A 20,076-nucleotide genomic window follows, 5' to 3' on the forward strand; every position below is an offset into this window, starting at 1 on the left:
TGAAAGGTTGTAATATAGGTGAATAAATTTCTTCTTTCCGTATATAATTATTTAAAATACTGTACAGTAATTATGTTTCTAATTATCATAAAATGAAAGAAAATATTCTTATGAGATGTCTTTTAAAATAGTTTCTTATAGAAAGTTGCAAAAAAATAGAGGTTATTTGGAGGCTGCTTGTGATAAAAAAAATAGTTAATAACTTAATATTTCATAAGATTTTAACCAATGGTATTTACACTGAAAGTTTTGGGGCATTTGGGTAGCTCAGCATTTGAGTGTCTGCCTTTGGCTCAGGTTGTGATCCCAGGGTCCTGGGATCCAGTCTCCATTGGTCTCCCCACAGGGAGCCTGCTTCTCCCTCTGCCTATGTTTCTGCCTTTCTTTGTGTGTCTCTCATAAATAAATAAATAAAACCTTAAAAGAAAAAAAAAAAGAAAGCTTTGACATTGATTTTCTTTTCCATCTTTTGTTTCTGTTGATCTTTCACTAACCTTCTCTATATAGACTCTTTCCAAAAACTTCAACTTTAAGACTTGAAATCCTTTCTTTTAATTTAATTATTTTATTTTTTATATTATTACTTTTTAAAGATTTTATTTATTTATTTATGAGAGACAGAGAGAGAGAGAGAGGCAGAGACACAGGCAGAGGGAGAAGCAGGCTCCATTCAGGGAGCCTGATGTGAGACTCGATCCCAGGTCTCCAGGATCATGTCCTGGGCTGAAGACAGCGCTAAACTGCTGGGCCACCGGGGCTGCCCAAGACCTGAAATTCTTAAAGAAGTCACAGGGTGTGCTATAAGAAACAAACAAGAAAAAGGTATGTTTTAGGCCTTGATATGGTGATGGTGTATTGAAGGGCTAATTCTATGACAGTGAGCCTATTTTAGGTTACCTAAACTGCTGTCTTTTTAACCCTTGTGTCTTCCATCTCCCTTGGTCATGTACAACACCAGCAACTTGGGCTATTCCAAGGGAAAAACAAATGAACATAGTGTTTGAAATATCTAGTTTTCAGCTTGAGTCTCATTCAACTACAGTTTGGGAACTGATGGATTTTAGAGCATTTCAGTGAACCGATTAAGTGAGAGTTTTAGAATTTTATTTTTAGTAAAGCAAAGAAATGAAGAAAAACATATTATGTTTATATTTTATTTGATAGAAACATGAATAATCCATATTCTAGAAATTCTAGAAAATGAATATGTTCTCTTAAGTTTTGAAACTTTTACACAGTAGCTGTAAATTATGAGAATATTGAAATCAGAACAAATAAACAAATCAATAGAAATTTTATATTAAACTTGATTTCCAAAATAATTTAGGCTCTTAAAATTCAAACAGATCTCTCTAAATCTACATGTATTCCCTCTTGCTCTCCAGTCCATCTTCTACAATGTGGTAAAACTTTTTTTTTAGTCTAGCATAAATCTTCCATTTCTTTCTTTACTAGCTGGTTTGTTTTTTGTTTTTTGTTTTTTTGTTTTTTGTTTTTTTTTTACCAATACCTTGTAGTCTTCAGAAGAACAGCGTCTCTGTGTAAGAGCTTTTGTTGCCTCATCATCTTTGCCTGCTTTATCTCTGGTTCTCCTACATCTTTTGCAGACAGTTTCAGAAGGGTTTCAATTCAAATCATCTACAATATTTTCTCCCCTGCAAACAGTATAGTTTTGCTCTCTACTCTGGCTTTCTTTGATGAAGTGGACTTTGGGGGAAGCCCTATCAGCACATAGGTATGTACAACTAAAATGTGTTAATGCTATAGTTAATCATCACTCACTGGGAACAAAAGCCAATGGGTAAGTACTCCTTCTGTCCAGTGTACAATTTCGAGAATCAGTTTCCATCTTCCTTAAAAAGTCTCCGGAGAGCTAATGCCCAATTTTGCAGTGATGCTGATAAATACTCTGATTAACGCATCTAATACTGCATTTCCTCATTCCCTCCACTTTCTCAAGCCCCTCACTTCTGTTCTTTGAGGTTATTTTCTACAAAAATTATCTGCATATAAATTTATTTTTCAGGATCTACCTTTGGGGAAATCCTAAGACTGTCATCTTAGGTAAATATTTAGTGCTGAAAACTAAGCTAATCAGAAGTCAATAGTGATTAGAAAGTGTGAAATTTCAGACATGGAAAATTCTATATGAAGTCAAGGTCCTGTCTTTGGCCTTAGAAAAGTATACTGTCTGGATACAGAATGAAGGTCCACATCACCATGGCCACTGAAATACTAGGACATTGGCAGAAGCAGCCAACATTCCACTGAGCTATTTATTAATATCTACTAAACCAAATAAAAATAAACCAACAGCAAAGTCCTTCAAAAGTGGTCTCCTTGTTTTTCTAAAGTACAAATGGGAAAATTGTACAAATCTCTCTAAAATTCTATGAGGTATTACGTCTCTTCTGATGTCCATTTCTTGAATTAATCTTTCCCTTTCCTGGATATATATGTTAAGCTAAAAAAGACCCAGCAGCCCTAACTTTAACAAAAACAAATAGTACAACCAAGAATAATAACACCTTCCAAACTAGTCTCATTTATAATAATCACTTAACCTCATAGTCATACAGGCTAGAACATGAAATACTCATCATACATTTCTGTGGTTTTCAAAACTTAGGCTCTTAGGGGAAAATATAACTTGGTAAATACTTCAGGCATTAATGAAATATTAGAGAAAACAAAACAAAACAACACATAACCATGGTCATGGAAAAAAACCCACACTGATGCACATTTCTTATATCTGAACAATAATCCCATTGCTAAGAGGAAGAAATAAAAGAGGGCAAATAAGTAACAAAAGAAGTTATTAGGTTCCATGAATAGGGGAATTCAGCTCACTGGAGCCAGCAACACCTCAGACTATGTAGATGCAGAGTAAGTCTAGAAAGATAATCTAGCAGTGATTTATATGCTTCCATGAATACAGAAGCAGAAGATAAGTTCCCATACCCACAGTGTGGCAGAGAAAGAGAAAACTGATTTGACAGAAAGAAAGGATTAAATCAACAGACAATAACAAATTATTTATTAATCGATACCCATATGAACAGATAACCAACAGCAGATAGGATGGTGGACCTCTCCATGACACCTAAGAGGAGACATGACTTTAAAATCCAAATGTGTCATGTTAGGTATATAATTTTCCTGAAAATATGATGAAGCTCTAGGAAAAGACAGGGTACATTTGAACTGATGGAAATTTGGTCTCTGCCACCAGAAGGAATGAAATATATAAGATATTAAAATGAATTATGGAAAAACACAAATAGAATTCATTTTAGCACCATATGGAACTTTAGGGAACTGAAATTTTCAAATTCTGTGCCAATAAATAACATGTACTACACTGTATGATAATTTTAGTTAATATAGAATTTGAAGACAAATTAATTGTAATGAGATGAAATTTTAGTTGCTGAACTAGAATAAAAATTTTTTAAAAATAATAAATAAAAAATAAAAAATAAAAAACTTAAATCTTCCTAGTTTTGCTTAAGTAATGGCTTGTTGAAAAAATCTTATGCAAACTCTATTGTGTGAATATAGTTCACAGATTTTTTTTTTTAAGATTTTATTTATTTATTCATGAGAAACACAGAGAGAAACAGAGACATATACAGAGGGAGGAGAAGCAGGCTTCATGCTGGAGCCTGATGCGAGACTCAATCTCTGAACTCTGAGACCATGTCCTGAGCTGAAGGCAGATACTCAACCACTGAGCCATCCAGGTGTCCCACTGATAAATATTTCTATAGAAGTTCTTCCTCATTTCTGTAAGCTAACCCTAAAACTACAAGTTAAGTTCAACTGAAACCATATTTTGAGGCAAACATATTTTTATCAACTTCAAATTATTCCACTGTTTTATTTTTCTCAAATGGATATTTTTTTCAATTCCTATATTCTGATAAAATTTGGATAGGAATTCTCTACTTCTGAAACAAGAGGCTTGATATAAATAGAGATTATATTTAAGTAGATACTATCCACAGAAAGATCAAATGTAAATATTTCCAATATCATACTTTAATAAAGATTTAAAGTAAAAATATGCCACTATTTTTAACATGGGTGATTTAATCTATATATTTCAATAGATAATAAATTATTAATAAGCAATTAAAGAAAAATGTCAAAAAATAATTTCAGTAATTTTTTACTCCCATGTGTAATCATGAAGGGTGAAAAATACAACAGAACTCTTTTTCTTTAAGGATGATGATTATTTTATTTTACTTTTTCCCAACTTTTTATTTAAATTCCAGGTAGTTAACATACAGTGTAATACTAGTTTCCTGTGTAGAATTTAGTAATTCAACACTTGAATACAATACGAGGTGCTCATCATACCAAGTGTCCTCCTTAATCCCTATCACCTATTTTACCCATCCTCACCCACCTCCCCTCTATAACAGAATTCTTTAATATAACTTTTTAATATCTTAGTATTATAAACACTAAGACTAAGTCATCTTAATTGATTAAACTATATTTCTTAATTATCTTAAATATGGTAGTGGTAAGGGGGTAGAGTCAATTCATTTATTTGGGATATACTAAATCATCTGCCCTACACGTTCCTTTTATTTTTCTTCTGAAAATTCAATCAAATTGTGTAGTCAATTACAACACTACTTAATATCAAATTGAAAAAAAAAAAAAACCTATATAAGAAATACTCTGGGGTAGCCCAGGTGGCACAGCCGTTTAGTGCCGCCTGCAGCCTAGGGTGTGATCCTGGAGACCCTGGATCCAGCCCCACGTCAGGCTCCCTGCATGGTGCCTGCTTCTCCCTCTGCCTATGTCTCAGCCTCTCTCTCTCTCTCTCTCTGTGTCTCTATGAATAAATAAATTTTTTAAAAAATCTTAAAAAAAAAAAGAAATACTCTGATGGTGTTAAAAAGTGCTTAAATTCCTCTATTGATTTAATTATTTGATTTATTTTTATTTCAGATACTTTACTAAAAATATATGTGAAGTGTACCTATACACTTTAAAAAACTGTTAATACCAACCTAGATAGCAATTAATAGAATTATACACTTTAAAACAAGAGTATTACATAATAATAGATTTCTTATACAATTTAAATTATGTTATGTCTGATTTAAGCAGAATAAAAATATTGTATAGTTGTGATTGACTAATAATGAGTTAATAGAATCTGTAATATATATTATCCAGGTTATTTATTCTCTAATCATTCTTCCTGATTTTCAAATCTATTTTATAAAGACTTTTTAATGCATTTCAAGTAAATAACTGAACATTTACCATTAAAAGGCATGCTGTAAGGTTGGGCTTCCTTATGTAAAGTAATATGTTTACTGAGATTTAGGCTTGGCTTTTCTTAAGGAGAAAATTATCTTTGGATTATTTAATAAATTATTAACATTAAAAAGCAATTGTATATATTTTTTTCAGTTTCAAAAGTAAGAACATGTGACATGTAAGGCCACATTTTATTTTTTAAAGAACAGATATTCAACCTAGGGCATAGTGGTGGTAGCCATAGCAACAACAACCTTCAGACCTATTCCAATTTCTAAACCTAGATTATCTCAAACACCCACAATAAAGCCCTATCAGAAGGAAAGCCATGACCATTGTGGGGCATAAAAGCTTTTCAACTCATCTCTACTGTCCTGACAGGATGCCTGGATTCAAGAAAATTGCAAGGGATATGAAAAGGCAAAGAAAGACCCACCCTGAAAAGATGAGGAAATCATCACAACCATACTTAACTATGAGAAAGTTATAGTAATTGTGTGACTGAAACTATAAAATAACTATTATTAATACTGTGTTAAATGTTCTATTGGAAAATGGTGGTTCAATATGCAAACTCAAATTGACAATTTCACCAGACAGATAGAAATCATAAGAAACAGTGAAACGGAAATGCTAAAAATAATATACAGGGGAAAAAATGCTTTTGATGTATGCATCTGTATCCTAAACACAGGTGAGGAAAGATTCAGTGAACTTGAAGATAAGGCGATATAAGTTATTCAAGCAGGAACACAAAGAGAAAAGTGAATGAAAAAATACAAGAAGAGACTATCCAAAAGTCATAGAATATTATCAATCCATCTAATATATGTGCACTTTGAATTTGAGGAAAGAGGGAATAGGTGCAAGAAATATTTGAGAAAACAATGGCTACAAGTTTCTTAAAATTAATGATATATATCAGACCGCAATTCCAAAGAGATCAGAGAACCCTAGCAGAATGTATCTACTATCCAAGACATCCACACATTGGAATATCACTCAGAAATGTAAAAAAGAGCATACTAACAATTGTTGTAATAGCAGGTATGAATAATAAATGCATTTTTCTAAGTGAGAATCTCTAAGATATTTCTAAGTGGTTCTCCTAGACCAAAGGCTAAAACTATATGCTCCCTTTATAGAACAGTCTGGTAAAGGCAAAACTATAGGGACTAAAAAAAAAAAAAAAAAAAAAAAGATTAGTTCTTGTCAGGATTTGAGGGAAAGGGAGATGCCTTTAATATAAAGGAGTACTGTGAGACAACTTTATGGATAATAATACGTTTTGTATGGAACCATAGTTGTGTATTAAAACTATTTGCATTTTTTTTGAAATCCATAGAACTGTACACCACAAAATATAAGTTTTACTGAATTTAAAAATCTACCAGGATGTTGGGGCGGGGAGAAGGAAATGTAGACTGTGATAAATCAATCTAATTGTATTGCAAATGAATTACATAGCCACAGTGAAAGGGATGGGGAAGATAGGGACTGGCTTGGGTAAATATTCTAAGCCTAATGACAAAAAGAATTTTACAAACATATTGTACTTCATGCAAGAGAATGCTAAACAAACAAATAAATAATAAAAATGCCATAAGAATCCACCTGAAAGAGTAAAAAAATGTGAATCCATAATTGTACAAATAAATGGCTTAATAAATAAATACACAAAGAAGTGACAACTCCTTTTTTACAGAAGAATTCTGGTTCAGATATGTAAAAGAAAATAGAACACCACTATTAGAATAACTTAGGAATAATTGCTACAGAAGCTGATGGATGATAAATTTAGAAGGTGAATATATAAACAGAAACAAAGTATTTGCAAAGTGTCAAAATATCTCCTCAACACATTTGATAAGTCCCAAGAGAAAAAAATAGTAAGTTCATATTGTGGCAGACAGCCCCTTAAACAAATGAGCAAGGTTAATGTCACCCCTAACATATACAGACATAACACACTGCCTAATACGAGGCAATGAGGTAACACGACTTCCATAGTATCCTCCTTAATAATATATAGCTTCAATTGTTAATAATGAGAAACTCATCAGAAAAATCCAAATTGAAGGGAATTCTATGAAACTGGCCAGTATATTTCAAAAGTTTCATGGTGTTTTTCAGGTGAAGCCTGAAAATAGTCAAAACCATGCTGTGGCTCAGGATCATAAATACAATTTATAGTTATTATCTGGTTTAAGGGAAATGATACTTTGAACTTTAATACCCAGAGTACATCTGTACCTACTCTAAAATAAATTGTGCTTGGTTGGCTCTACTGTGTTTGGTTAAGAAATCTGATTACTGGGGTGCCTGGGTGGCTCAGTCAGTTGATTGTTTGCCTTTGGCTCATGTCATGATCTCGGGGCAGGATCAAGCCACATGTTGGGCTCCCTGCTCAGCAGGGAGCCTGATTCTTCCTTTCCTCCCCTTCACCGCTAGCGCGTGCACGCTTTCTCTTTCTTCTCTCAAATAAAATCTTAAAAAAAAAAAAAAAATCTGATTCCTGAGGTATGGCAGACACTCTGTATCTTAAGGAAAAGAATAAACAAATATAACAACACCCTAAAGGCCCAAACACTTCCTGCTAGATATTTATGAAATAATAATATAAAATATGATACTCTAAGGAATTTACCTAAATTCAATCAAGAAAAATAGATATGCATATTTTTAATATAAATTAAAGAAATATAATCCACATCTAAAATCTTTCCCTTAGGGTCGCTCGGGTGGCTCAGCAGTTTAGCGTGGCCTTCAGCCCAGAGCGTGAACCTGGAGACTCCGAATCGAGTTCCACGTCGGGCTCCCTGCGTGGAGACTGCTCCTCCCTCTGCCTGTGTCTCTGCCTCTCTCTCACTGTGTGTGTCTCTCATGAATGAATAAATAAAATCTTTAAAAAATAATAAGAATAAAAAAATAAAATCTTTCCTGTAAATAAAACTGCAGATGCAGATGACCTCAACAAAAAACTCTACTGATTATTTAAGAAAGAATACCAGCTCTGCAAAAATTCTTCCTGAAAATAGATGAGGTAGAACTAATTCCCAAATCTTTCTATGAAAGCAATATTACCTTGATATTACCCTTACAGAGTAACACAGCATGTGCAGAAAGACATCATAAGAAACCAAACAACGGGCACCTGGGTGGCTCAGTGGTTGAACATCTGTCTTTGGCTCAGGGCGTGATCCTAGGATCGAGTCCCACAGGCAGCCTGCTTATCCATCTATGTTTTTGCCTCCCTCTCTGTCTCTCTTGAATAAATAAAATATTTTTTTAAAAAAGGAAGAAAGAAAAACAAAACAAAACAAAACAAAACACTAGAGCTAAATATTTTTGGTGATCATAATATGAATTAAAATACTGTTTATAATATCCAGAATCTGGAATAAACTAAATGTCTAACACTTGATGAATGGATAAAAAGATAGTGTTTTCTCCATTCAATGGCATAGTACTCAGGAATAAAAAAAGAATGAATTCCTGATACATGGATGACTCTCAAAAGCATTATGAGAAGTAAAATAATTTAGAGACAAAAAATTCTAAGTCAATTAATTGAATTTTTTTTATTTTTTTATTTTTATTTTTATTTTTTTTTTTATTTATGATAGTCACACAGAGAGAGAGAGAGGCAGAGACACAGGCAGAGAGAGAAGCAGGCTCCATGCACCGGGAGCCCGACGTGGGACTCGATCCCGGGTCTCCAGGATCGCGCCCTGAGCCAAAGGCAAGCGCCAAACCGCTGCGCCACCCAGGGATCCCTAATTGAATTTTTAATGACATTCTGGGGAAGGCAAAACTCTATGTCAGATGTGAGGGAGCAGTATTAGGAGAGGCATGAGTGCAAAAAAGCTGGAAATTTTAACTTGATAGAAATGGTTTAATTACAGTGATGTAAAATGGTAGTAACGTTTGCATGGCTATACATTTTTAAAACTTTTTAAATTGGGGGCACCTGGGTGGCTCATTCAGTTAGGTGTCCAGCGCTTGATTTCAGCTGGCGTCATGATCTCAGGGTCATGGGATCCAGCCCTGCATGTGGCTCCATGCTGGAAGTGGAGTTTGTTAAGGATTTTTTCTCTCTCTCTCCTTCTGCCCTCCATCCCATCCCCTCCACACATGTACTTTCTCTCAAAATACAAATAAATAAATAAATAAATAAATAAATAAATAAATAAATAAAAAATTGTACAATATCTTTTTCATTTTTTATATATAAAATAGATAATTTTAAAAGAATATGCCTTAAAGAGTTTAAAAGAAAATGCCTTATAGAGTTTGCTTGCTAAAGCCTTTAGTTTTCTATGTAATCTGACTTGGGAAAACTTGAATCTGAGCATTCTGAGTTACACAAAGATACAGCAACTAGGTTAGCAGCTTCTCCAGTTTCCCAGACTCAATGTATACTACCAGTCTTACATTCTAATACCTGGTCAGAATAGTTTCTCAGAAAATACTGGGGGGCTTTTGTAATTTATTCATGGAAAAAGAAATGTGGTATTAGCCAAATAACTAAGCTGAATGTTAAGTCCAAGAAAGGAAACAAGGGGTTTTCCAAGAGACAACATCAATCGTTAGGAAAAACTGATGCAGGTCAATGGGGGTAGAAGGACAGTGACTACGTGAGTTTGAGCGCTACAGCTACTATATATTTGTATGTATCATGAATGTAATATAATCTAACCCTTTTGTAATTGTCCTGAAAGCAGATTAATTTATGCCTACAAAATGCCAAAGCAAAGTCTGTAGTAAACAAGTACAATTCTCACTGTGCTTTGGTATTCTTCTATATTTTATCATTTCAAACAAAATTGTTTAACATTTTAATTATATGAAATAAAAAAAAAAACTATTGAAATTTGATTTTCCTATGTGGGAGAACTGTTCAGATTCTTCAAGAAGAAAAAAAGCAACTATAAACTCTGAGCTGAAACTCATTGTGTATTTTCATTTTTGCTCCCAATGCAAGTGGTAATTCTTTCTGCCTTCTCTACAAACAATTGGTGTCATTATCCACTGCTTTATCATAATGCTATGTATAACACCCTGTAAATTATCATCCAAACTCTCTAAAACTGCAAAGTAGCTGATTATAGTAAAGTGTAATTTATTGATTAAGATTTTCTCTTTACATATCCTACTGACAAATACAGGATGAATTCTTATCCTACTGATGAATAAAGTCCTTTGTTCCCCTGAGATGTCAAATCCTGCAGGATATCAGGTAGAGCTAGGAAGATCTAAGAATGGAGATTATTTGAATGAATATAGCATTGTAATTTTTGCATTTTCCTTGCCAATACTGTGCATGAGGATTTAGAGTTGAAAAAAATAAAAAACTATGTCAATTTTAATAACAAGACTAAATGTACTATTACTATAACACTGACATAATAAAAAAAGTCCTCAGCCTAAGATCTAAATGCTGAGAAATCTGAAAGTCATGTACAGTTTCCTTTAATTGTGCATTTAATACTATAAAGATATAAGGAATATATAATCTTCACAAATCAAATAAGCCACATGCTAAGTGAATAAAAAAAATGTTGATAATATTTGTGCAAATGACTTAGATGGTTAAAGAAAGACAAAAAAATGAAAATAAGAACATTGTATTATTCAGTACATAGAAGTTAAGTATAGTAAAAATTTAGTAGTGTAAAGCATGAAACCCTCCATTTTACTCTCATAATAATAATAAAAATAAAGTTGGTTTTCAGAAACCAATTTTTTTGCTGATGAATTTAGAAAGGCACTTACTTAGATACCACTGCCCATAGCACAATGAAGTGGCTCAGATTTTTCCTTTTTCTCAAAGGAAAACAAACAAAAAACACTTTAAAAGTCCTATGTTAAGATTATCAGGCATTTGCGACAGTCTTCAGCAAGAAATTCTGGTTATATACAAGGCTCTTGACCTTATTTATGAATAATAAAATAAACAGTTTTATCTGTCCTGTATTTCTCTCCCTCTCTTTCTCTATACCACCCTGTTCTTAACACCCTCATTATGACAAGATGGTTGCAACAGTGTCAGGCACCATGCCCTTAAAATGCAATGTCTAAATGTTGAAAGAGGGCATTTTTAAATGTTCTTTTAAAATGTCAAATGCTATTCATGGAATATGTTGAAAGGCTATCTTATCCTAGAATCTAAAAGCTACTGAATGTCAAGTGTTTTGCTATCAGAATATGAGCTAAAATTAAGTATTCACAGATTTCAAAGAGCTTAGATACCCAAAAACTAGAACAACAACAATAAAATATCAGTCATCATTGAAAGATTTGTTTTTAAATCACTGATAGTGTTTCAGAAAGTGAATAACATGGGTTTTCTTTAAAGATTAATTTATTTCAGAGAGAAATAAAGGGAGGGCAAAAATGGGGGGAGGAGCAGAGAGAGATGGAAAGAACCTCAAGCAGACTCCTAGCTGAGTACAGAGCCCAACATGGGGCTTCATCCCAGGACTACAAGATCACGACCCCAGGAGAAATCAAGAGTTGTAGGCTTAACTGACTGAGCCACTCATGCACCCATAAAATACGTTTTATATAATTTTAAGTATAAATAAGAGGAGAAATTTTTAGCAACTAGTGTTCTTCAAATGGAAGTTTTAATAAGTATAAGATCCATTAAATGTTCCTGAAACTAATTCCTTGGTCAATGAAGCTTGAGAAATACAATTCATAATCACTTGTTTAGAACTCTTGGTATCCTTGCTCTAAAGAACCTTTTATGTTTTGAATTCATAGAAATAGTGTATATGTATGTGCATGAAACTGTTAACAAAATGTTGCTTCAAATTATGAAATAATTTTCTGCTCTAATGAAGGATAACATTTCTACAAATCATTTGAAATCAAATATGAAACTGTTTTATGATGATGATGATTTACTAAGTATTGCATGCATTTTACCTTCATTATGTATTTGGTAGGCTGGTATTGAAATAGATTACAGAAGATAATCATAACTGGATTGAAGATATGAATGCATATTAATAAATACCTTATTAAAATCAGATTCAAAATCTAGATAAAAAATTAATACTCAAGTTGTTAGCTAAACTATGTAGCTAAGGACTTTCTTATCTTGCCAATATTCTTTTAAAAATCAATTTATAAAAGTACCCATTCATAATCTTTTCTGGAATCCTATTTCAACAATTGATTTAATGTCTTTCATTTTTTAAGAAAAATAGGAATATTGAAATTCAGATTTTTCTCTCCTTGAATCAAATTAAATACTCTATACTTTTCCTCAAATATTAATAGTAATAAGAAGAACAGATGGGAACCCTAGAAATGAGAAACAATTTCTGAAATTAAAAATGTACTGGGTAGACTTAGCCAAATGAACAGGGTAGAAAAAAGGGTAAGTAAACTTGATGGTAGAAAAACAGAAATAATCCAAAATGAAGAACAAAAGAAAACAATATTTCAAATAATAATACCTGGAGCTTTAAGGACAAGCTAAATGGCATCACAAGGTCACAAGTAAATGGAACTAGAATGACAGAAAGGGAGGATAGGACAGGAAAAAAAAATACAAAATGTCGTGGCTAAAAGTTTCCCAAATTCTTAAGAGAAAGGATTTGTAGATAAATGTTAAAAAGGAAAACAAAACATGCAAATAAACCTGAAGGCCATACCCACGTACTGTATAGTCAAGTGTTTAAAGTCAGAGATAAAAAGCAAGCTGTGATAGCAGCAAAAGGAAAATGACATACAACATACAGTGAAACAACAATCCAATCAATGAGTCAGTCAAAAATGATGGTCACGAGAAGAGTGGACATTTTTAAGCTGATAAAAAAAAAAAAAAGAATGTCAGCCCCAAATTCGAATTTCAGTAATAATATAATTCATGACTGAAGGCAAAATACATTTTTGATAGAAAGAGAACAAAAAGAATGTGTTGCCAGAAGAACTGACTTACAAGAAAGCTGAAGAAAATTGTTCCAGCTGAAAGGGAAATGATACCAGATGGCCTCCTGATTTTCCATAACAAAACAAAGAGTGTAAGAAATGGTAAATATATGTGTAAATCCAAAAACTTTTCTTTTTTGACACTTTCTTCTTATTTTTTATAAAACATATAATTGACTAAGACTAAAATTACAGCACTGTCTTAAAGCTTTATCATATAAGCTTGTATTATTACATGTAATCATTACAATGTAAAGACAAATCATAGTTTTGCCAATTTTAAGACTGTAATATAAGCTGAATCAGAACACAGAATAAATGGAAAACTCCAAACTTTATGGAGTTTGCAATAAAAGTGTTCAAAAGTGAGATTATATTTAAAGTGTATCTCTTATAAACCACATAAAATTGGGCTTTGTTTAATTTATCTATTCTGAAAATGTCTGCCTTTGATTATTATATGTATGTAATAATGCAAACATAGCTATATGTAATTATTGATAAGATTGGGTTACTATTTTACTTTGTTTTCAAATTTTCTCTGGTTTCTTTCTTTGTTGTTCATCTGACCTCTCTTTGCACTCTGTTTTCACTGTTTGAATGTTTTCTTAAATAGAACTTTAATTTGCATGTGTATTTTTATACTGCTTACTCTGAGGTTTACAACATATCCTCAGGAGATCTCACATCCAAAGATATTCTGTCCACCAACAAAATATAGTAAAAGAAATCAAGTTATTTAATTTTGTTTCACATGCATGATCTTACACAAAATGTGAGGGAGAAATGTACATCCCATAACAACATTCATTAAAATTACTTTTCTTCTTTCTCATCCACATCCTGTATCCCACCAAATTTCTTAAAACCAAAAAGTGTCCTCAAACTTTTTCTTTCCCCTAACTTGCTTTTTTACCTGTTTTCTATTCCCCCCACTTCTGATTCTACCTCATAAAACCCCCAAACAGTTTTGCGTTTAAAGGATCCTCCTGGAATTGGATTTTATCTACCTGAATTTTTTTTTCAGGTTATAATCCAGTCGTATACTTTAGAGTGTATCTATTTTATTGATCATCTGATTATCGTTGCTTGCATTGTAGTGATGTAACATACAGTTTGAATACAGCTTTTATCTAATGCAAGGAAGATTCAATCCAAGTACACTGCAAATTTAACTTTTTTTGAGTTCTCCCTCAAAATACACATTTTTCTATATGGTGAGTCCTATTTCCTGTTCTTGTACATCATTTTCTTTCTCATCAAGTTTATCCCTTTGCACTTTTCTTCTGTATTCTGAGAATGCTATTCAAGTTTGCCTTCCATATTGTTGATTTGATTTTTCTGTAGAATCAATTCTCTTCTGCCCAAAGACTATTTTTCTCAGTTCTAGTGTTTCCATTAACTACTACTATGCCTCAGTTCACTTGCAAGCCTTCCTCATTCCTTCTTCACTATGTTTTTTTAGCTTATTACCTCTTTACAGAGGCAAAACTCTTTTATAGTGATCTGAATCATGACAGTCTCCTAAAATTTGATCCTGCATCCAAATGATTATGGTTTTAGAAGTATCTACTACTTCTGGGTCTCTTAGATGCATTTACTTTTCCCTTTCATGTATTACATTTTTCTTTTTTGCACCACATTTTTCTAATTAACTTTCTTCTAACCTCATTACTAAATCTGTGAAATGATGAGATATGTCCAAGTAACTATACTACAGTTCATTTTGAATAATGTAGTGTATAGACAATAGTGTAAAGCCAAGATTATAAAAATTGACAAATGTGTGCAAGCTAGAAGGTATATGTAGGAAAGGAAAACTACTAAACACTTTGTATCACAAAATTCATGTTGTATGTAACTTGGACATTTAAATCAATGCAGGAGGAACAACTCAGATAAATATGGGTATATTACTTAAATCACATTCTCACCTTGACAGAATTGAATATCTCCTTGTTTGCAGTTTATTATATAGCATTATCAACCACCGTTCCATTGACTTCTTTCTATCCTTACCTCATGGCTCATTTTTATTCTACATAAGCAGAACATGTAGAAAATTGATACATAGCTTCTACTATTGCTTGAGTTACTCTTCTGTAATTCTTACATCATAGGCCACCAAGTGTCTTTTCCTCAAAATAATCCTATATTCACACACTGCAACTTTTACTACTATTCATTTCCCTAATACAGTGTTTTAATCAGTTTTGCATTAACTGAGTAAGTGAAGTTATTTTCTTTTATTACAAAAATATTTTGTTTATCAAATATTCTGGTAGCATTTGAGGTGGTGAAGAAAGTAGTTCTCTGCATCACAAAGTAATGAAGGAGGTCAGGTGTTCTACATAGAAGATAGACTAGATCAGAGTCAGTGGACACTGGCAGGAGAGGCATAAAGCACTTTCTTATCTACTCAACATGATCTCTCTTTCAAAGAATAAAGCCTAGTTATGGCAAAAACAAAAGCCTGGGTTAGTTTTTTGTCAGTCCATTCCATCTGCTTTTAATCAGTATCAATCCTCCCAGATTTTGGTACTAACTGCTTATGATTTTTAACTTCCAATGCTATTGAGGAAGTTTTTTTTTTTTCTGTATTTGCATATAGAAATTAAAAAATAAATAAGTCAGTATTAGATGACTTAGATTCTATTTTAAATTTAGGTAAGATGCCTTCTACATCTTAAAAGTTAGAGAATGCAATGAAGTGGTAAAAATTACTGATTAAAAATCCATGTCAGGGCAGCCAGGGTGGCTCAGCGGTTTAGTGCCGCCTTCAGTCCAGGTCGTGATCCTGGTGACCCGGGATCAAGTCCCATGTTGGGCTTCCTGCATGGAGCCTGCTTCTCCCTCTGCCTGTGTCTCTGCCTCTCTCTCTCTCTGTGTCTCTCATGAATGAATAAATAAAATCTTAAAAAAAAAATCCATGTCAAAGTCAAGGTGACTTTATCTTTCATTCTTCCAACTAGTAGTTTAAATGCTTACCATCTGCCAGGCATGTTGTCATTTTTAATTGTGGACTGAGAATCATAAGTGTTTTAAGCTTCATGAGATTTGATATTTATTGAGGAAGCAGACAACATAAAATCACACAAAAGATGATTTAACTCTGATAAGTACAACAAAGAGGGTGGGAGATGGTAGCATATCATAAAGTGGTTATGGTCTAGTTTACCATCTCAGGATAGAGATAATAAACTTACATCCAAAGTTTAAACAGGAGCTAATTATCACAGAGAAGAGATAAAATTACAGGTATTGATGGGCAAAGGTCTTGAGGTGCAACAGACCATGGTGGGCTGCTAGATGGAGAGTAAAGTAGATTAATATTTGGCAAGGAAAAATAGCTGTTAGAAATGCTTGGGGAGTCTTACTGGCTATGTTAAATGTTTTATTCTTTATCTTAAGAGAAAACAGATGGCACAAGAAGAGATAATTACATTTAGTTCTTGACATGATTACATTGTCTAGAACTGTTCTTTCCAATAATAGCCACTGTCCTGGCCAAGAAAGTTGCACTAGTCATTTTAACCTGTTCAATAGCCATATGTGGCTATTGGTTAGAGAGCAAACATATTTTCATCATTGCAGAAGGTTCTACTGGATAGTGCTGGTGTAGAGAATGCAGTGTGAATTATATGGGAACCAGAAAGGGACCAGTTAACCCAGCAGCAAGGAATTTATTGTCCAAGTAATATTGTCCAAGTATTGTCCAACATTTGCTACAAGTAAGAGACAATGGGAGTTGGTATGGGTATCAGTTTACTAGTGTTGCTGTAGCAAAGTACCATTGACTTAAGTAACAAAGTTTTAGTTTTTCATAATTTTGGAGGCTAGAAGTCTGAAATCAAGGTGTCCACAGGGCAATACTTCCTTGGAAGGCTCTAGGGGAGAATCTGTTTCATGATTTTTTTCTTAGCTTTCAGCATTGCAAGCAATCCTTGGCATTCTTTGGATTATGGATCCATCATCCAATCTCTGCCTCTGTCATCACATGGCCTCCTGTCTAGGTGTCTTTACATCTTCTGGTAAATTCAGAGTTTACCAATGCAATATCTGATATGTAGATAGATAGCACACTCTTTGGCATGCCTAATTTTTAGAAACCATACCCTGAGAGTCTATAGGTACTATAGAGATCTTCCAAGTTTGATCTGATATCCATTTATCATTTCCCTTACAAATCTACATCTCCTACCCAGATGGAAACAAGAATGCTAATTGCTAACTAGAACAATTTCAGGTTTGGGAAATAACAAACTTTTATCTACAAAATGCAGTCCATCTTCCTCTCCCCCCCCCTTTTTTAAATCAAACTACTAAACTGGAATAACATATGTCTCATCTATAGATCATCTTTCACATGGCATCCCTCATCAAATTCTGAAAATTTAATGTGAAGACCCAATATGCATTCGGTTAAAAACTGGAAAACCACTTCATAACATATGAACTCTAATATATAGTACAATGAGATAGATATGGTCCAGGAGATATTTGAGGTACCCTGCCTTCCATTCAACAATCTGCCCAAGACATATTTATATATCTGAATAATCCAAAACAAAGCAAATAAAACAAAGGAAATAAACCTCTGGAATACTCTCAACATTCCCAAATAATCTGAAGTGATCTGAAGCAGTATAATGGTCTGTTTCTTATGAAGACTTATGGTGACCAGTCCCTATTATTCATTTGTTCAACTATTATGTAACAAATATTTATTAAGCAATCATCATGCGTCATGCAGTGGTTTATTCAGTGTATTCCTCGTGGGCATGTTGATCACACGGACTTTCTTTTTTGTTTAATTCTCAATGGCTTTCATGGAAGTGTCTTGTATATTATTGCAATGTGCAATTTACTTTTTTATTTCTAGATAACATGCACTATGTACTTTCACAATTTTTGTTTTTGTGCCTTGTCAATTACATTCATTCATATCATATTTAATTCTCACAACAAACCCATTCGATAAATAATATTTTAATCATATTTAGAAATGGGCAAACATGGGATGCTTGGGTGGATCAGTGGTTCAGTGTCTGCCTTCAGCTCAGGGTGTGATCCCAGGATCTTGGTATCGAGTCCTGCATTGAGTTCACCACAGGGAGCCTGCTTCTCCCTCTGCCTATGTCTCTGCCTCTCTCTGTGTCTCTCATGAATAAATAAATAAAATCTTAAAAAAACAAAGAAATGGGCAAACATATGTTCAAAAAGGCTTCCCCCTTACTTCTCAGGTGTCTTATTATTTTTGATGCTCATTTCCATGGTCATTCTGCCATTATCCTATGCAATTTTAATGAAATCAGTTGAAGGCATGATGTACATTCAGGTCTTGTGGATCATTTGTGACATTTGCTACAACAAAACAGGAAATGTCTCCTCCTAATAACTATATAATTTTTAAAAAGATTTTATTTATTTTTTCATGAAAGACAGAGGCAGAAATATGATGAATCAAATAGATATGAATGAAATGAAATAATGAAATAGAAACTCAGCAATGCCAAGAGAATAATCTAACTAATCTGATAGAAGAACAGATTAGCTAAAGAACAGCTAAAACAAGTCAAATTCCATGCTCTACCAAACATTTAATTTCTGGTTTTAACTTGTGAATGAGCTGATGATTTTTTCTCCAAAGTTCTTTGCTTTCTCAAAAGGTAGATGTTTGCAACTATTGAAAACAGAAAATATGAACTTCTGTGATAGTTAGCAATATAAAAAGTACAAACTAAACCCCTGAACTTCATATTCTATTCACAAAACCAACAGTATCAGAATTTGAATTATATAGTTCAGAAAATATGTTGCAAGTACTAAAACAGTCACTATTTGAGAAATAATAATATTGTGTTTTTTCATTGTTGTTACTCTTGTCTCCCTAAGCAGGGTTATTACAAATAATATGAGACCTTTAACTTAATTATATACTTAAGATAGTTCTAAATATCAATGAAACATTCAATAAATATTTGTTGATTATCACAATTAAGTCATAATAAAATAACACAGTTTATTCTTTGTAATCAATTTCACAACAGAAGAATGTCATCAATAAATATTAAGTAAATATTCAGAAACCAAATGAATATTTTAAATGGGATCCATATTCTTAGATTTGAATTTCACGTAATAATGAAAACATTTCATGTTTTGTTAACTTGCAACTATCAAATTTATAAAACAAATGATATAAGATGCACATGTTTAACAAACAAAACTTTGGAAGCCATCAGTGTAGAAATTAAAATGCCTACTTTTTAAAAGCATTTAGAACTTTAGAATAATACTTTTCATTTACAATAATGTAAAACTTTCATGAAAGTATAAGCCAAGGAGCAGCTGCTCTAATCAGAATCATCAAAATGCCATGGAATTTGTAAAAGAGGGGATTTATCGACATTATATGTCATGGTCTGTTTGAACACAGCTGCAGTTGGGATTTTCAAGCTAACCCTCATCTGTATACAGCTATGATGCCTTCTGAAAGAAACTCAACAGAGCCCAAATGACCAGCAGAATAGGTCAAAACAGAAGGACAGATGGTGAGGTAAGTGAACAAGATGATAATTTTCAATTATAAAGAAAAAAATCTTACTCCCTTGATTTACTAAAAATATTCTAGCATTTGAAATTAAAATCCAGTAATAAAGAACTTGCTTGGGGTTTTAAAGAAAACGGATCTATATGTGAATTAAAATTTTGGAAAGTTGTTCTTTTTTATATTTAGAGAAACTGTTTTAAGGCAGTTTTCCTGACTTTAGAATCTGATTTTAGAAACATACAGAGTAATTAATAATAATATTGTGGAAACATATACATATCTTTATGTTC

This window comes from Canis lupus, chromosome 22 (assembly GCF_003254725.2).
Source record: "Canis lupus dingo isolate Sandy chromosome 22, ASM325472v2, whole genome shotgun sequence".
NCBI classification, from domain to species: domain Eukaryota; kingdom Metazoa; phylum Chordata; class Mammalia; order Carnivora; family Canidae; genus Canis; species Canis lupus.